The sequence below is a fragment of the Dendropsophus ebraccatus genome, chromosome 12 (genome assembly GCF_027789765.1).
Source record: "Dendropsophus ebraccatus isolate aDenEbr1 chromosome 12, aDenEbr1.pat, whole genome shotgun sequence".
Lineage (NCBI taxonomy): Eukaryota > Metazoa > Chordata > Amphibia > Anura > Hylidae > Dendropsophus > Dendropsophus ebraccatus.
Window position 1 is genome coordinate 26,868,634 of NC_091465.1, and position 6,000 is coordinate 26,874,633.

The window sequence follows — 6,000 nt, forward strand, 5'->3', positions numbered from 1 at the left end:
AGCACGCTGTATTCTCTACCTGTAACACCACACAGTGCTGTATTCTCTACCTGTAACACCACACAGCACCCTGTATTCTCTACCTGTAACACCACACAGCACCCTGTATTCTCTACCTGTAACACCACACAGCACTGTATTCTCTACCTGTAACACCACACAGCACCCTGTATTCTCTACCTGTAACACCACACAGCACCCTGTATTCTCTACCTGTAACACCACACAGCACTGTATTCTCTACCTGTAACATCACATAGCACACTGTATTCTCTACCTGTAACACCACACAGCACACTGTATTCTCTACCTGTAACACCACACAGCGCTGTATTCTCTACCTGTAACACCACACACCGCTGTATTCTCTACCTGAAACACCACACAGCGCTGTATTCTCTACCTGAAACACCGCACAGCACGATGTTTTCTCTACCTGTAACACCACACAGCACACTGTATTCTCTACCTGTAACACCACACAGCACACTGTATTTTCTACCTGTAACACCACACAGCAAGCTGTATTCTCTACCTGTAACACCACACAGCACTGTATTCTCTACCTATAACACTGCACAGCACGATGTTTTCTCTACCTGTAACACCACACAGTGCTGTATTCTCTACCTGTAACACTACACAGCAGGCTGTATTCTCTGCCTGTAACACCACACAGCACACCGTATTCTCTGCCTGTAACACCACACAGCACACTGTATTCTCTACCTGAAACACCACACAGCACGCTGTATTCTCTACCTGTAACACCACACAGCACGCTGTATTCTCTACCTGTAACACCACACAGCACGCTGTATTCTCTACCTGTAACACCACACAGCACACTGTATTCTCTACCTGAAACACCACACAGCACACTGTGTTCTCTACCTGTAACACCACACAGCACGCTGTATTCTCTACCTGTAACACCACACAGCACGCTGTATTCTCTACCTGTAACACCACACAGCACACTGTATTCTCTACCTGTAACACCACACAGCACTGTATTCTCTACCTGTAACACCACACAGCACCCTGTATTCTCTACCTGTAACACCACACAGCACCCTGTATTCTCTACCTGTAACACCACACAGCACTGTATTCTCTACCTGTAACATCACATAGCACACTGTATTCTCTACCTGTAACACCACACAGCACACTGTATTCTCTACCTGTAACACCACACAGCGCTGTATTCTCTACCTGTAACACCACACACCGCTGTATTCTCTACCTGAAACACCACACAGCGCTGTATTCTCTACCTGTAACACCACACATCACACTGTATTCTCTACCTGTAACATCACACAACGCGCTGAATTCTCTACCTGTAACACCGCACAGCACGATGTTTTCTCTACCTGTAACACCACACAGCACACTGTATTCTCTACCTGTAACACCACACAGCACACTGTATTCTCTACCTGTAACACCACACAGCAAGCTGTATTCTCTACCTGTAACACCACACAGCACTGTATTCTCTACCTATAACACTGCACAGCACGATGTTTTCTCTACCTGTAACACCACACAGTGCTGTATTCTCTACCTGTAACACTACACAGCAGGCTGTATTCTCTGCCTGTAACACCACACAGCACACCGTATTCTCTGCCTGTAACACCACACAGCACGCTGTATTCTCTGCCTGTAACACCACACAGCACACCGTATTCTCTGCCTGTAACACCACACAGCACGCTGTATGCTCTACCTGTAACACCACACAGCACACTGTATTCTCTACCTGAAACACCACACAGCACGCTGTATTCTCTACCTGTAACACCACACATCACACTGTATTCTCTACCTGTAACACCACACAGCACACTGTATTCTCTACCTGAAACACCACACAGCACACTGTGTTCTCTACCTGTAACACCACACAGCACGCTGTATTCTCTACCTGTAACACCACACAGCACGCTGTATTCTCTACCTGTAACACCACACAGCACACTGTATTCTCTACCTGTAACACCACACAGCATGCTGTTTTCTCTACCTGTAACACTGATATTGGAATAAAGTAAAGAACTTTTTGAATTTTTTTTTCTTTTCATTTCCACGCACATATTATGATCAAGCATCTGTTATCTTTGAAGTTGAGCCCCACAATAAGGCTCTGATCCTCTCTGCCGTTTAGCATCATTTACTTGTGTTACTGCATCATTTTTGTGAATATGCTGCAGGACTGCAATGACACTTAAACATGTGTGAATACAGCCCTAATTTTCCTGCATACTTCTGCACAATCAGAGAAATTAGTGCTACACCTGCTTCTGGCCGGTCAGAGATGGTGAATCACTCAGGGGATTGGGGGATCCAGCCCTGCCTCCTGGGACATCACGCCCTGCCCCCTGTCTGCATCATCAGCCTGATCTCAGCAAACACAATGTGAGACAGAGGCACGGAATATTTGTCTCCTAAGGGGGGAGAGCAGAAGGAGCAGGAGACAATGTGGATGGGCACAGGGGCCATTTTTTTCACTTCCTGGATTTCTATCACCTACCAGTGTGGCAGTACTGTACAGATACAGTAATACATTATATAAACACATCTATATAACCTTTAATGTACTTTTAATAGAAAACAAGTTTTCCTTATCCGGAGTTCCCCTTTAAGGTTGGTCCAAATTTTTAATTTTGGCCCACTGTGTATTTGAGTTTAACACCCCTGATATATAGTGACACAGGGAACACTTAGAAGGGTATGTCCACACCTAGCAGACTTGTCACAGAAATTTCTGAAACTGGCCCGTTCAGCTTGGTGTTACAGAAATCCATGTGCAACCTACATAAACAACCCTATATGTATGTGATGGATTTTTCACTTACAGTAATTCCTGCAACAAGCATGACACTTATATACTATATAAAAATATATGCAGCTGTAGTTATAAGTTGCCATACACTTTGGTTGTAGTATAGTCAATATAATTTGTGTCAACAAACAATTCTTTAAAGAGTCATTCTGTAGGAAGTGCAGAGAAAATGTAGTATACATGCATCTCCCATAATAAGTGTCTATTAGTAATTTTTTATAACTTTTGTTGGGTAATAACATATCTTAAAATTATCCTGCCCTGACTTCCCCTTCAAGATGATCAGAAGTTTACGTACACCCAGTTGACTGGTAAATTTCAGAAAACAATGTCATGGCTTTAGAAGCTTCTGATTTTCAATGGTCACTGTTGTGTTGCACAACGTCCCTCCATGTCATAGCCTATGCTATTCCTACTATTTTGTAAATCATTTTATGCACCAAAAATGACATATTGCTACAACACAGTAGTCCTTCAACTCAAATTGCCATTTGGTGTTTCCCTTCTTTGCAATTTGCTGTTCACTGCCTGTTGTTAGGAGAAATTTGTCTCTAGTAACAGCAAGGTCAAGACTAGAGTTGATCGAACCTTGGGAAATCCCAGGTTCGATCGAACTTGAACATCCATGAACCTGCCCAATTTGATTGCTGAAGCCTTCCCGGTCCGTGAGGAAAGAGGAGAGTGCCCGGGTACCGCCTGAAATTCCGGGATTTAGCCTATTACCTAGGCATTCCCCCGGCACTCTCCTCCTTCCCCACGGAACGGGAAGGCATCAGCAATCAAATGCGGCAGGTTCGTGAATGTTCTAATTCGATCAAACCTAGGATCTCCCGAGGTTCCATCAACTCTAGTCAAGACAGAACATAGGGTGGGGGCAGTGCTTGGTATGTGCTATGTGCAGAAGAAAGATAGAAAGCCGGAAAAATCCTGGGTTCTGTGCCTGAAAGCTAAACCAGTCTGCCTGCTGAAGATGATCCACACTGTACCTGAAAGGTAAGTCAAGTTTCCTCCCATCTCTCACTACTTACAAAGCTCAGGGCAGCTGTTCCTTGTGGAAACACCAGTGTATCTACTGTACATAAATAGAAGTGAAAAAACAAAACTCACCTCCCACACATGCTTCCCTGTTGCTACAGCATGTGTTACAGACACTGCCTGGGCCAGACGTCCTGACGACCTGTCAGGAGCATCTGGGACTTCTGGTGCAGGCAGCGTCTGTAACACACACTGCCTGTGCCAGATGAGAGAACAGAGGGAAGAAGCATTGGGAGACTTGCAGCGATGGGGAGCATAGGGGAGGTGATTTTTGTTTTGTTTTTAGTGAGCTCACCGACACTGCAGCTGCACATTACTGCACATTAGGGAGAAAAAAAGAGGAGGCTTAAAGCCAAAGAACACCATCCCGACCATAAAGCCTGGGGGGGGGGGGGGGGGGGGGGGGCGGCTGCATCGTGCTATGGGGGAACTATGCTAAAGGAGAGAATAGTGTACTTCTAAAAATAGATGGGAACCTAAGAGAGGGAACGTGGACTAGAATGGATGAAATGTCAGGGATTATGAAAAACTGATTAATGAATGTGGCGAGGGTATAAGGAAACCTCTGGCTATAATCACGTTATTGTCATGTTGCAGTGATGTCACATCTTTTTGTGTGGTTTACCAGATTGTGACAATACGACTGGGTTCACACTACGTTTTTGCAATCTGTTTTTTTTTTCATCTGCTTTTGCAAAAAATGGATGAAAAAATGGCTGGAATTGTGTGCATCTGTTTTGATCCGTTTTTCCATTCACTTCCATTATAAAAAAAAAAAAATAGATCAATACACATCCTTTTTTTAACATACACAAAAATGCACTTGACCTTATTTTTGTGTATGTAAAAAAAATGTTAGAATTTTGGTCTTTTTTTATAATGGAAGTCAATGGAAAAATGGATCAAAACAGATGCACACAAATGCATCCGTTTTTCCATTAGTTTTTTGCAAAAGCGTATGAAAAAAAATGATTGCAAAAAACGTAGTGTGAACCAAGCCTACTCTGCAGATACAATGGTGCCTTGGATTACGAACATAATTCGTTCTGGGTCCATGCTTATAATCCAAATCACTCTTAAATCAAAACAAATTTTCCCATGAGAAATCATTAAAATGCAGACAATTAGTTCCACACCCCAAAAATAATGATTTTTTTTATTCTGAACATGTGGAACAGATGAAACAAACATTTAGAAACAGCTAAATCTGTGATATTATAAGTTACTGTACAGTATAGCAATCAGCATGTGGAGTATAATGTATAGTAAGTGCATAAAACTGATAACACAGCAGCAGTTTGTAGATACAGGATGGAACTGCAGATACCCATAATGCCATACAACAGGCTAGAATAGAGAAGCAGGGCTGCTGTCAGGGGTCAGTGTGGTCACATGACAGCAATGGGGAAGGGGTGTGTTCAGCATAGACCAATCAGGAAGTGAGAATCACAGAGCTGTGCAGGAGGAAAGTGGCAAAAACTTTTCTATACAGCAGTGTGAATGGCTGAGTGTAAGTGCAGGCACATTATAGCAGCAGTTTGTATAGCTGAGAGTAAGTGCAGGCATATTATAGCAGCAGTGTGTATAGCTGAGAGTGAGTGCAGGCACATGATAGCAGCAGTGTGTATAGCTGAGTGTGACTGCAGGCACATTATAGTAGGAATTGAGAAGATGGGAAACACAAGAGCTGACAGAGACTGCAGGGAGCATGAGGGAATGAGCAGGGCAGATGTGGGCATATAAATGCAGCACTCTCTGTCCAGGTAGAGAGGGGTTACGGCTATGTAGAGATTACCTCCACACTCCTGTCCCCTGATGCAAGTCCCATCCTAAAGTGGATCTGCTATGAGTTGGAAGATGAAGAAGACTTCCTGGGTCAGAGTACAGGGCTGTAGACCCGCTATGCAGATCATGCCCCTCCCCCACTCCCCGTCCCACCCAGTACAAGGAGCTCTTAAACCGAAGCAATGCTCTTAAACCAAGTTACAATCTTGAAAAAATGTGAGCTCTTCTTGCAAAAAGCTCCTAATCCAAATTACTCTAAAACCAAGGTACCACTGTATATTATATAAATTGAATAGCCAGATACATGGGAGGAATTTTCTTCCAAG